The sequence below is a fragment of the Giraffa tippelskirchi genome, chromosome 4, assembly GCF_054371585.1.
Source record: "Giraffa tippelskirchi isolate mGirTip1 chromosome 4, T2T-mGirTip1v1.2.pri, whole genome shotgun sequence".
NCBI classification, from domain to species: domain Eukaryota; kingdom Metazoa; phylum Chordata; class Mammalia; order Artiodactyla; family Giraffidae; genus Giraffa; species Giraffa tippelskirchi.
The window spans coordinates 130,260,661-130,274,923 of record NC_137278.1 but is presented as its reverse complement, the minus strand read 5'-3'; the positions used below and the strand labels follow the sequence as shown (position 1 = coordinate 130,274,923).

Here is a 14,263-nt window from a genome sequence, read left to right as displayed (position 1 = left end):
TGATGATTCCTTGAAAGATTACTGATGATTACCAAGAGTCAAGGTCAATCAGATTTTGCAACATAGTAACAGCTGAAACACTATGAATGTAGGGTGATTGTGTTGTGTTGTTCTTCTCAAGTTATCAGTGTCTAGTAAGGTTAATATATAACAATAGTTTTAGCCTTCTCAGTATAATGTGGCATTACACCTAGCCCCTCATGACTAAGCAAAGGGCTGTCAATTGAGGCTAGAATTCTAAAACTGATTCTACAAGTTACCCCTAAAATCAACTCAAAACAGTACAGCCAACCCAAGTACTCTCTCATTAGAGATTTTAAAGTCTAAAATCCTTGAATATAATCACTCCTGTTCTTGCCACACTGAGCTGCTTTTACTCTGCTGTGGGAGCAAGAATCCATTCAGCTCCACATTCTTAGAAGTGAAGGCTAAAGGTCACTGATAAACACAGCTCTAGGCCCCTGCTTATCCCACAACAATAACAATTCAGCAGGAAACAATTTTGAAATACAGAAGTCTGTTACTTTTCTGATGTAAACTGAGTGCAGCTTTGCAAAACCAACTCTAGTGAACTCTAAGTAGTTGTCACCAATTTAGCATTTTATTGTATTCTCTGCCTCATATACTTAATTAATTCCAGTGAAACCTGAGCTGTTTAAAGGAACAACTTCTTGGTGTGATGAAATACTTGTTGACATGATTTATATTTTTGTTTATTTGCTTGCATTCTCCAGAATATTCAGTCCTAATTGACTATGCCAAAGCCTTTGACTGTGTGGATCACAATAAACTGTGGAAAAATCTGAAAGAGATGGGAATACCAGACCACCTGACCTGCCTCTTGAGAAACCTGTATGCAGGTCAGGAAGCAACAGTTAGAACTAGACATGGAACAACAGAATGTTTCCAAATAGGAAAAGGAGTATGTCAAGGTTGTATATTGTCACCCTGCTTATTTAACTTTTATGCAGAGTACATCATGAGAAACGCAGGGCTGGAAGAAGCACAAGCTGGAATCAAGATTGCCGGGAGAAATATCAATAACCTCAGATATGCAGATGACACCACCTTTATAGCAGAAAGTGAAGAGGAACTAAAAAGCCTCTTGATGAAAGTGAAAGAGGAGAGTGAAAAAGTTGGCTTAAAGCTCAACATTCAGAAAACTAAGATCGTGGCATCTGGTCCCATCACTTCATGGCAAATAGATGGGGAAACAGTGGAAACAGTGGCTGACTTTATTTTTCTGGGCTCCAAAATCACTGCAGATGGTGATTGCAGCCATGAAATTAAAAGACGCTTGCTCCTTGGAAGGAAAGTTATGACCAACCTAGACAGCATATTAAAAAGCAGAGACATTACTTTGTCAACAAAGGTCCCTCTAGTCAAGGCTATGGTTTTTCCAGTAGTCATGTGTGGATGTGAGAGTTGGACTATAAAGAAAGCTGAGCGCCAAAGAATTGATGCTTTTGAACTGTGGTGTTGGAGAAGACTCTTGAGAGTCCCTTGGACTGCAAGGAGATCCAACCAGTCCATCCTAAAGGAGATCAGTCCTGGGTGATCATTGGAAGGACTGATGTTGAAGCTAAAACTCCAATACTTTGGCCACGTGATGCGAAGAGCTGACTCATTTGAAAAGATCCTGATGCTGGGAAAGATTGAAGGCAGGAGGAGAAGGGGACGATGGAGGATGAGATGGTTGGATGGCATCACCGACTCGATGGACATGGGTTTGGGTGGACTCCGGGAGTTGATGGTTGACAGGGAGGCCTGGCGGGCTGCGGTTCATGGGGTTGCAAGAGTCGGACACGACTGAGCGACTGAACTGAAATGTTGAGAATTCAAAAATGATCAAAATGTATTCATAAGGAGACTATCAAAAAGTGCCAGGAATGAAATTATATACCTGGATGAAACTGTATACCAGGAAAATTAAAGAATGAGAAGATGAGATCTGTCACTGACACTCAGTATGTAAACTCAGGCAAATCTCATGGTTCTGATAATGCCAAACATCACATTAGCTTTTTATGTCTGTAGTAGCAATTTTCAACGTGAAAAGAGACTATATTCTTCACACCTTACACTACAGTGATCTGATACGAAATCCAAGGCAAGACTGCAGAAACAGTTAAAAGAATGCCCAACTGTTCAGTCGTGTCCCACTCTTTGAGACCCCAGGGACTGCAGCCTGCCAGGCTCCTCTGTCCATGAGATTTTCCTGGCAAGAAAATTGGAGTGGGTTGCCATTTCCTCATCCAGTACATCTTTCAAACCCAAGGGCTCGAACCTGCGTCTCCTGCACTGCAAGTAGATTGTTTGCTGCTGAGCCACCAGGGAAGCCCATTAAAAGAATAGATTATGAGTATTCAGGCAGGGCATCAAGGCTAACTAGAAACCATAACCAAACTATCTCATCTTCCTTTTTAAATGTGGTTGGACAAGGGAATGCTATAAACATCTGGATTTCAGCAATGTATAAAATAGTCTCTCTTGAGATCTCTGTTGAAGGTGAAAAATATGAATTTTGTAAGTTAAGTGGTTAAGATAACTACTATATGCAAACTGCACCTACAGTGAGGGTTAAGTCTGGAAGAAGGTTTAGTGATATTCCACAGGACCTCAGGGAAACCTGTCTTCTGCAACATTTTTTATAAATAAATGACTTGGATGAAGACACTTAACAGGATGATGAGCAAATACGCATGACAGGAATCTGGGGTGGGAAAGCAATATCGTATATGATACAATCAACTTTTAAAGTAATCCTAAGTGATTGGAATAGAAGGCTAAATCTAACAGGATAAACTTTAATAAGGATAAATATAAAGTCATGCACTTAGAATTAACATCAACAAAATGGCCCAATATATGTGAGAAAGACTAGGACTTAAAAAAATCTATTTCTGTGAGACAAAATGTGCTATGGCTGCCCAAAATGCTGATAATCAGGTTTCATTAAAAGGAAAGTCTGAGGAGAGAAATGGCATTCTTCTCTATGCAAACTAGCCTACACTTAAGAACTGTGCTTAGCTCTGAATGTGGAACTTTAAAAAGACTTTAAAAATCTAAGGAAATAGATGAGAATAAATGAGGGGATCTAACATCATGCTCCCCTCATTTATTCTCATGGACTGGCAAGAAGATTCAACCAGTCCATCCTAAAGATCAGTCCTGGGTGTTCATTGGAAGGACTGATGTTGAAGCTGAAACTCCAATACTTTGGCCACCTCATGCGAAGAGTTGACTCATTAGAAAAGACCCTAATGCTAGGAAGGATTGGGGGCAGGAGGAGAAGGGGACGACAGAGGATGAGATGGTTGGATGGCATCACTGACTCGATGGACATGGGTTTGGGTAAACTCCAGGATTTGGTGATGGACACAGAGGCCTGGCGTGCTGCGATTCAGGGGGTCGCAAAGAGTCGGACACGACTGAGCGACTGAACTGAACATCACGCTGTTTAAAGAGTAAGTGAAGGCAATGATGTTTGAAGCAAAGAAGTCTTGTTAGGTCTACTAAGAGATTCAATGACCAGTTTAGGATTGATCAGCTCAGAGTTGGCCTCATTTTAAACATTAAATTAAGCCAATCAAAAATAAATCACGAAATCAATTAAATGGGTTTATTATTCTAAAAGGATGAAATGTCTTGAGCCTGCTCAAGTTTTAGAAGCTGATTGGGATAGGCCTAGAAAGCCTAGGTGTTATTAGAAAAGACTATATAGCATATAGTGCCCTCTAGAAGAAGAAATACCACAAGTTCACTGCTATTAGAGTCCAAAGCATATTACTCTGTATCATCTGCTACAGAAAGCAATGACCAAATAGTAACTATAAAGCCTGTACACTGGCTAGACCAACTGGCTTATAAATCTTCCTACATATTTTTACAATTTTTCATTTTTACCTTTGTGTATTTTCCATGACAAAACAAGTACTACACAAATCATAATAAAAGCACAGATAACATCAAGGCATGCTAAATTTTCTTTATAACAAATCCAAAGACTCATCAGTATAGTTTTTTCTAACACAGATGATTCCTAAAAATTATATTCTTGATAAAAGACATAAAAAGGGTTTCAATTATTAAAGAAAATCTACACTTTCTTTTGGCCAAAAATGATTCTAATGAATTCTACTTGGAACATACTCTTCTACTGCTAAACTATGTATGAACTAGCTAGCAAGTAGAACATGTTTCCTGAAGTATTGATAACTCCCTCTTTAAAAATAAAACTTCAATCATTCATTCAAATATTTATTAAGTATCTACTAGTGTCAGACTATTCTAAGTACTAAAAACTATGCATCAACTCTTAAAATAAAATTATTTTTCTTCTTTCCTATTTTTTTCTTTCTTTTGGCCTTTTATGTTTCAGTGCTAAGTCGCTTCAGTCTGACTCTGCAACCCTGTGGACTGTAGCCCACCAGGCTCCTCTGTCCATGGGATTCTCCAAGTAAGCAAACTGGAGTGGGTTGCCATGCCCTCCTCTGGGGGATCTTCCTGACCCAGGGATCGAACATACACCTCTTTTGTCTCTCGCATTGGTAGGTGGGCTCTTTACCACTAGTGCCACCTGGGAAGCCCAATAGCAGTCAATAAATGGTATCTCTTTTGTTGTTGTTGTACAGATGTTAAGCCGTGTCCAACTCTTTGTCACCCCATGAACTACAGCATGCCAGGCTTCCTTGTCCTTCACTATCTCCCTGAGTTTGCACAAACTCATGTCCATGCCATCTAACCAACTCTTCCTCTGTTGCCCCCTCTCTCCTTTTGCCCTCAATCTTTCCCAGCATTAGGGTCTTTTCCAATGAGCTGGTTCTTCGCATCAGGCGGCCAAAGTATTGGGCTTCAGCTTTAGCATCAGTCCTTTCAGTGAATATTCAAGACTGATTTCCTTTAGGATTGACTGGTTTGATCTCCTTGCGGTACAAGGGACTCTTTCAAGAGTCTTCTCCAGCACCACAGTTCGAAAGCAGCAATTCTTCAGCACTCAGCCTTCTTTATGGTACAACTCTCACATCCATACATCACTAATGGAAAAACTATAGTTTTGACTATATGGACCTTTGTTGATAAAGTGATATCTCTGCTTTTTAATATACTATCTAGGTTTGTCATCGCTTTTCTTCCAAGGAGGAAAGAGAAAGCGAAAGTGTTAGTTGCTCAGTCGTGTCCAAGTCTTTGTGACCCCATGGACTGTGGCCTGCCAGGCTGATCTGTCCATGGGATTTTCCAGGCAAGCATACTGGAGTAGGCTGTCATTCCTTCTCCAGGGGATCTTCCCGACCCAGGGATCGAACCTGGGTCTCCCACACTGCAGGCAGATTCTTTACCATCTGAGCCACCAGGGAAGCTCAGGAGGAAGGGCCTTTTAATCTCCCTGGCTGCAGTAACCATTCGCAGTGATTTTGGAGCCCAAGAAAATGAAATCTGACAGTTTCCACTTTTCCCCATCTCTTTGCCATGAAGTGACAGGACCGGATGCCATGATCTTAGTTTTTTCAATGTTGAGTTTTAAGCCAGTTTTTTCACTCTCCTCTCTCACCTTCATCAAGAGGCTCTTTAGTTCCTCTGCACTTTCTGCCATTAAAGTGGTATCTGCTTATCTGAGGTTGTTGATATTTCTCCTGGCAATACTGATTCCAGCTTGTGACTCATCTAGCCCAGCATTCTGAATGGTGTACTCTGCAAATAAGTTAAATACACAGGATGACAATATACAGCCTTGATGAGTAATACTCCTTTCCCAATTTTGAACCAGTCTGTTGTTCCATGTCCAGTTCTAACTATTGCTTCTTGTCCTGCATACATGTTCTCAGGAGGCAGGTAAGGTGGTCTGGTATTCCCACCTCTTCAAGAATATTCCAGAGTTTGTTGTAATCCACACAGTCAAAATCTTCAGCATAGTCAATGAAGCAGAAGTAGAGTTTTTTTGGAATTGCTTTGCTTTTTCTCTGATCCAGTAGATGCTGGCAATTTGATCTCTGGTTCCTCTACCTTTTCTAAATCCAGCTTGTACATCTGGAAGTTCTCAGTTCAAGTACTGCTGAAGCCTAGCTTGAAGGATTTTGAGCATAATCTTGCTAGCATGTGAAATGAGTGCAATTGTACAGTAATTTGAACTTTCTTTGGGACTGGAATGAAAACTGACTTTTTCCAGTACCATGGCCACTGCTGAGTTTTCCAAATTTGCTGGAAAACTAATCATTAATTTTTCTAACATAAAATTTATGACATTATTCCCCATTCTGTACTCACTTTTCCCTAATCAGTCTACAACTTACTAAGTTCTTTTCATTTATATCTCACTTTTAGCTAAACAACGGCTAGACAGTTCCTATCTAACTGTAACAGGGCAATTGCTGAAACAGAGTTTTGTGAAAAAAATGAAAATAAGTAAAATCTAAATAACCCAAGTGTAGCCTTAAGTTTTATAAACCAGTAAAATTGCCTGAGATCTCATAACTAGGCTGCTAAATGTCCCTTTGGTAACTAATCTCCCAAAATGGTCACTGATGATGGGTATCTCCTGGTATTCACACCCTTCAGTGGCTTCCTTACACCTTGAATCTGGGCTAGTAATTTGCTCTAACATAGGCAATGTATAGGAAATAGTTGTGTGCCTGCTCTGGCTTAGGAGCCAATTTTTAAGAAAGACTTGTCAGCTTTCATTTTTGTGCTTTGGGGAACCCTGAATTGCCAGGTAAGAAGTCTACTAGACTTCCCTGGTGGTACAGTGGGTAAGAATCCGCCTGCCAATGGAGGAGATACAGGTTCAATCCCTGGTCCAGGAAGATTCCACACGCCATGGAACAACTATTAATAAGCCCGTGTGCCACAACTACTGAGTCCGTGCTCTAGAGCCCTGGAGCCTCAACTAAGGAGCACACCTGCCCTAGAGCCCGTGCTCTGCCACAAGAGAAGCCCGTTTATGACAACGAAGAGTAGCCCCCATTCACCACAACTAGAGAAAGACCGCAGCAATGTAGACCTAGTACAACCAATAAATAAATAAGAAGTCTGCCTACCTTGCTTTTATTTATTTATTTATTGGTTATACTAGGTCTACATAAGAAGTTTGCCTACCCTTGGCAAGGGAAGTTTGGACTTCCCTTGTAGCTCAGTCGCTAAAGAATCTACTTCCAATGCAGGAGACCCAGGTTCAATTCCTGGGTCGGGAAGATCCCCTGGAGGAGGACATCACAACCCACTTCAGTTTTCTTGCATGGAGAATCCCATGGACAGAGGTACCTGGCTGGCTACAGTCCACTGGGTCGCAAGAGTCGGACACAACTTAGTGACTAAACCATCACCACCATCCTGCTGGAGAGATCACAGGGAGTGGCTAGTGGAGAGAGAGAACCTGAGGCTATGGGGTAGGTAGGTATGGGGTAGGGGCGGGGATGTAGGATGTGGTAGTGGTGGTGGTAATGCAGCCATCCCAGGGTCCCACAGAATCTAGCATTAGACTGTGATGTTCCAGCCCAGGCCACTAGAAGACCGTAGAACCTCAGCTGACACCACACGAGGCAGACCTGCACAATCAATCCTCAGATCCATGAGAAGTCATAAATTGTTGTTTCAAATCACTACATTTGGGGACTGGTTTGTTAAGCAATAAGATAAAGAAAGGAACAGGCCGTTGTTCCAATGCTTCTAAAGAATTCTTTACAATAAAACTTAATAATAGTGGTGGTTATATACAGGAAGATATTAAATCAACCTTTCTTAGAATAGTTCTATTTAAAAAACAACTCTCATCTAACTGCTTGGGAGTAAACCAAAAATACTACATTATCTACTTTAATAAACAAATTAAAGCTAATTTGTTTCGTTAAACAAATACCCACAGAGAGTAAACAGATCATACTCAACAGAAAAATCATTCTTCTTTCAACTCACCCTTATTGGGTCACTTGTGGCTCTCTCACTCTCTCTCATTTTTTAACTCATATAGTACATAACTCTCCAATGTAAAGCAACTAAGGATGCTGCTAAATCTAACAGCCAACATGTTCACACTGAAGATATCTTAAAAACTGTAGTCGAAATCTTGCTTTGTTAAGTCAGAAAAAAATATTTGGAAATATAAGATAGTTTTCAAATCATCTTCTTGTCACATTTGTAGACTGCATTGCTAAATTAAAGGTCTGTACGGAAGGCATATGACATTACTAGCTCTCAACCTTAGCTCAATATTAAGAATCTCCTGGGGAGCTTTTAAACCTCCCTTCCAGGCCATATCCCATGCCAGCTAAATCCGAACTAGTGGGGGAGAGTTTGGTGAGTTTAACTACTTAGTGCCAAGTCTAAGCCAAAGTAAGGGTTTGATCTCAGTGTATCTAGGATGACCACCTTTCTGCACCAAGACATGACTTTACAGAGGACACCAGCAAGCATCTTGAAACATCACCACTAAGGGTAAGGGAGTTTGTTCAGACTTGTGCAAATCCATCACCACTACTGGAGAGAAAGCACTCACCTTGACACTGAATTAGTAAATTTCTTTAAAACTTTTTTTTTTCCTTCATTTATTCAGCCAATAGTCTTTGACTCAGCTGGTAAAGAATCTGCCTGCAATGCGGGAGACCTGGGTTCAATCCCTAGGTTGAGAAAATCCCCTGGAGAAGGGAAAGGCTACTCACTCCAGTATTCTGGCCTGGAGAATCCCACGGATTGTATAGTCCATGGGGTCACAAAGAGTCTGACACGACTGAGTGACTTTCACTAGTATTTGAGCACCTACTATGTTCTGGGCCCTCTTTTAGGTGAAAGAGATAGAAACATGAGAGAATAAACATGGTATAGATAAGATCCTCCTAAAGAGCAAAAAGCATCATTATCATCTAAATTTCTCTTTCTGCACATCAACAAACCTTACTATTCTACAAGCACCTACTGTTTTTCTACATTCCAATTCATTGCCCTTAAAGTATGACTAATACTTGAGGAAGCATAAAGGAATTATTTAAAAATAAAGACTATGTAACTCAAAAGGGCCTACTATGTTTACAGTAGGTGTTTTATATACAACTCTGCCCTCAGTAGCTTAACTCTACACCTCTGGAACTTCAAATCTGAACTTCAAACCTGGAACAGGGACTGTTCGGTGTGACCCCAAAACACAAGTGAGCTAGATAAAACCACCACATGTGGATTTTATGCTGATGCTGTCTGTGAAAGAGATACTGATCATCCAACAGTCTTTCTTCAGGAATAGTGTTTCTAGAACTTTTTTTCCAGATCTAAGTACTGGGCTTAAGGTTCTTTAAGCACTTTAAGAATTGCTTCTGGGAATAGATCAGAAGTTTGAATTGATCTCTCTTCTGGGAGAGATCAGAGGTTTGAATTGTTGTCATTTATCAAGTACATCTCACTCAAAGTTTCCCCCAAAATGAAGTTAATTTCTTTCCTCCCTCCAAATCTTTGAATTTCCCTCATTTCTACTTTGCGGAATAATTTGCCAATTACCACTTATTTCCTTCTACAAGCAATGTGTTATTTTCTTTTAACTTAGAAAGTCACTAAAAACTTCTCATTTCAAATCTGTTTAAAAGCTACTCATTTTTGGAAGCTGAAAAGAATCTGACCAATATCAGAATCAAATTTACTTCCAGGGAGCTTGTAAGATATTAAAAGTTTAATCAAAGAAATCAGAATCAGCAAAGCCCTATCTCAGGAGATTTGCCAGATATAGGCCTGTTTTCTCAGTTTTTTTCCTACATTACAGGATTAGCTCTTACAGCCTACAAATCTCATTAAAACACTGCTAATTGAAAACATCACCTGTGGCATCATTAGTACCAGGCTCTTTTATTAAATTTCTGAAATCACTGACTCTTCCCATTTAGGTGATGAATGACAACCATGGGTTATATATTCCAGAGAATCTGGCAGTTTTGACATAAAAAATAGAGCTCCACTTTCAGTACTCAAAGATCTGATATCTAGCATTATATTATGACCTATCTGTGAAAACAACAATTTTTGTCCGTTTTCCTGTGACTAAAGGAAACCAAACTTAGCCCCTTATATTGCCAAACTTCAAAGCTTCTTTTCAGGTCCAAAATGACTCCCAGTTCTTTTGATTTTGTTTGTTTGCAGTTAGACTTCCCTCCCTTTTCATTAGCAAGCATCACTCACCACTTCTGGGGTTCTTATTCCTTGCCCATTCCATTCCCACTACCAAGCCTAGCTAGTCCCCCATTCCTCTCTGCCGTGAAAGACACACATTTTCCTGTCTGTTAACGCTTTAACCACTAATAATTTTGAGGAAATCCTAAAAGTAGCGGAATACTTATCCTATGAAATGGCCAAAAGACTTTAGCTACCTCTCTCCCCTTTATGCTTACAGTGGCAGGACTTATGAAAAGTTCTCTGCCTTCTCCTTCAGACCACACCTTTGATGAAGGTCTTTTCCTCTAAAAGGGCCATATACTCCCTGGAAATGTCCCAAGTTAGGCCTGATGATGCAATCAAGGCAGAACTGCTTTTGCTCCCTTTTTTTTATAGATAGACAGCAGATAGGTAGGTATGTAGATAGATGGTACACAGATAATAGAGAATTAAATTGCAGTTCTAAGGATATGCGGAACAGAAGACACCCAGTTCACTAAGCTTAAATCCTTTTCAGGAATGATACCTAGCTTTTTATCATTATCCCCCAATCTACAGTCAAGAGTAACCTTTAAAAATATAAATCTAAAATGTCACTACTCTGTTTACAATGCTTCAGAAGCTTCCCAATGAAATGCTGATGAAACACTAGCTCCTCAACAGGGCACCCAAGGCCCTTCCAAACTGGATCCAGTTTCATCTCTCATTATATTTCTCATCTCTCTTTTCCTTCTTCTAACAGTTCCAGCTGACAAAATATAGCTCCTTTCCCTTGCTCTCTCTAACTCAACTACCACCACTGATTTTTCACATGTCAATTAGCATTTAATTCACACAAGGAGCAACTGTGTCCCTCTCCTTATCTGCCAGTTGAAGAAACTGATCAAGTAATTTGAAGTGTTAAAAAATTTGCCCATGGTTCAATGGCTAGAAAATAGCAAATATAAATCTAAGTCTATTCATCCATTCATTCAATATTTTGTGAGCATTTTAGGCCTGGCACCATTTCAGGCAGCAAAGAAACAGTAAACAAATTTTATCCAAGTTTTATACTTCTTTATTATTACTCAATGCCTGGCATAAAGTTGCATTTGTTTAAAACATTCCTGAGAAAAATGTAATCAAGAGTTCCTATTCAGTGTTCCAAAGATATTCTCAAGGTGATGCACACCAGCACTCTACACATGGCTATTTGTGCAAGTCATACTAATAGAATGATAGTATCAATGAACTGATTTCACTAAAAGGACTCAGAGCTTTTGCAACAGTTGATTCCTCTGTCCACAAACTAAACTTCCAGATTGTTTTGCATAATTCAGGTCTCTGTTATACTGTCACGTCTACAGAGAAATATTCCTGGTCACTCTACGTAAATAGATTCTACGCATTTTCATCAGGGCACTTCCTTGTCTATCTGTCTATCTATCTACTTACCTACTATATACCTACCTATTTACTACTCCTCCCATAAGAATGCAAGCTCCAAGAGTGCAAAGACCTCATTTGTTTTGTCACTCTAGTATTAACAAGGCCTGGCCACAGTAGGTACTCAACAAATAGTTTAAATGAGTACTACAACAATAATAATAGGAATAGTAATAATCCCATTAGAAAATCCAGGTCTTTATAATTTAGGCTACTCAGCAAACATGACTGGGTTATACTTGTGGATGAATAGTCCAGAAAATGCTTCTATCATTTATTATCAAATCTCTATTGACAGGCTTCCCTGGTGGCTCAGCAGTAAGAATCTACCTGCTGAGGCAGGAGACACAGGTTTGATCCCAGGTCCAGGAAGATCCCTCACGCTGTAGAGTAAACTAAACCACAACTACTGAGTCTGTGCTCTAGAGCTCTGGAACTGCAACTACTGAGCCCTCGAGCTGCAGCTACTGAAGCCCATGTGTCCTAGAGCCTGTGCTCAGCAACTAGAGAAAAGCCCGCATAGCAACAAAGACCCAGCACAGCCTATAAATACATACAAATTAAAAAAAAAAAAAAATCTATTGAGCACTTGGCTATCTATCACTCCTGTAAAGAGTTTCTGAGTATTTCCATGTTACTTACAATTGCCTCTCCACATACAATTTTACTAATTAAATCTCTCACACAATATTTCTAAGCATCTTTAACAACCAAACCTACAAACCTACTTTACTCTGGAAACCATCTTCTCTTTTGCTCCTGATACAATGAAGGCAAAATTCTTTCTGTTGAGAAAGGCTAATCCTTACCTATGGAGTTAGAATCCATGTGTTCTTAATTCCCAAGAACTTTATTCCCTTGACTGTCCCCATGCAGGTACCATCAATCTCCTTTTACTGGATTATAACCATTAGCATATATTCATGTTTGACTATCTCTCATTCATAAAAACAGAGAAGGCAATGGCACCCCACTCCAGTACTCTTGCCTGGAAAATCCCATGGACGGAGGAGCCTGGTAGGTTATAATCCATGGGGTCGCTAAGAGTCAGACACGACTGAGCAACTTCACTTTCACTTTTCCCATTCATGCACTGGAGAAGGAAACGGCAACCCACTCCAGTATTCTTGCCTGGAGAACCCCAGGGATGGCGGAGCCTGGTGGGCTGCCGTCTATGGGGTCGCACAGAGTCGGACACGACTGAAGCGACTTAGCAGCAGCAGCAGCAGCAGCATTCATAAAAAAAATCTTCCCACATCTCCCTTCAACTACTACTACACTTCTCTGTACCTTTCACAACTAAAATTATCTAGGTATATTCAGTGTCCATTTTCTCATCTCTGATTCTTTCCTCAAACCACCACAGTTAGGCTTTCACTCCTCATAAAAAGTGATTGTCGTGGTCACCAATGACTTCCATGTAGCCAAACTCAACTGTCACTTCTCTGGGCTCATTTTACTTCAACCTTCAGCAGCATTCAACAGAGCTCTAACTCCTATAGTGGCTACTCTCCTCTCTGGCCTCCTAAATCCTCTCCTAATTTTCTTCCTACCTCACCAGCAATGCCTCCTCAACTGCCTTGTAACAACCCTTCTTCCTCCATAAAACCTGAGGATGTGATTTTGGCTCTTCTGTTTCTACACTCCCAGATGATCTCATTAATTCCCATGTATTTAAATATCACCATAATCTGATGACTCCAAAACACACCTAGGTCCAGACTTCTGTTTTGAACTCCAGATCCCATATTTAAATACCTATCTAATATGGCCTCTTTGATGTCTCTCAGGGATATCAAATGAACCAGGTCCAAATTCGAACTTTCGATCTTCCTCTAAACCTTCCCAGCCTACCACCCCACCCCCATTGCTCCTTGTACCAGTTGGCAAATGAGTCATCAAAATGCTCAGACTAGAACACTTGAAGGCATCCTAGATTGATACTTTTCCCCTTATCTTCATGCCCATTAAGAAGTCCTATGAATTTTTCTCTGTAAAACCTATCTTAATGTTCATCTTCTCTCAGTAGAGTACAAGAATTAAGAAGATAGGCTCTGAAGTTAAGACACTAGCATTTAAAACAATAATAACAGTTAGCATTTATTGAGCATTTACTGCTTGCCTAACATTGTCTTAATTATTTGACATGGATTAATTCTTTTAATGTTCATAAGAACCTCATGAGGTAGGTACTATTATTATTATTTCTATTTTAAATTATAGCAACAGAGGTTAAGTAATTTGTCCAATCCTGAGAGACCCAGAATTCAAACTCCTAAATCTAATTCCAGATCTCACTGTGGTAGGCTGTCTCTTGGTAAAAAGAGACTAGAGATAAGGCGGTTAGGAGGACTTCCCTGGAGGTCTAGTAGTTAAACTCCGAGCTTCTACTACAGGTGGCTTAGGTTTGATCCCTGGTTGGGTAACTAAGATCCTGCATGCCACACAACGTGGCCAAAAAAAAAAAGATAGGGAGATCAGTTCAAAGCTAAGGCAACAGTCTGGGTAAATTTTAATAATGAAAGTCTAAACCAGTAATGAAAGTAGAAACATTTCAAATTTATGAAATGTTCAAGTAAGACCCAAACAGAGAGTTATATCATGTTCAAGGACTGAAAGACTGAATATTAAAGATGCCACTCTTTCCCAAACTGATCTACAGATTCAATCTCATTCAATATCCCAACAGATTCAACTTGACAAATTGATTCTAAAA

At 40.0% G+C, this 14,263-nt stretch overlaps 1 protein-coding gene and 1 long non-coding RNA gene across 17 annotated transcripts in view; both read right to left on the bottom strand.

Moving 5' to 3' along the window:
* The window catches only part of TFCP2 (transcription factor CP2), a 44,999-nt gene that overhangs the window by 19,284 nt on the left and 11,452 nt on the right, over positions 1–14,263 (bottom strand). The gene's annotated exons all lie outside the window — the stretch shown is intronic.
* LOC145546217 (uncharacterized) lies at positions 4,333–7,962 on the bottom strand. The gene is made up of 2 exons (XR_014082663.1): positions 7,206–7,962; positions 4,333–5,284 (listed from the first exon to the last, which is right to left on the bottom strand). It is a non-coding gene; the product is annotated as an uncharacterized LOC145546217 (long non-coding RNA).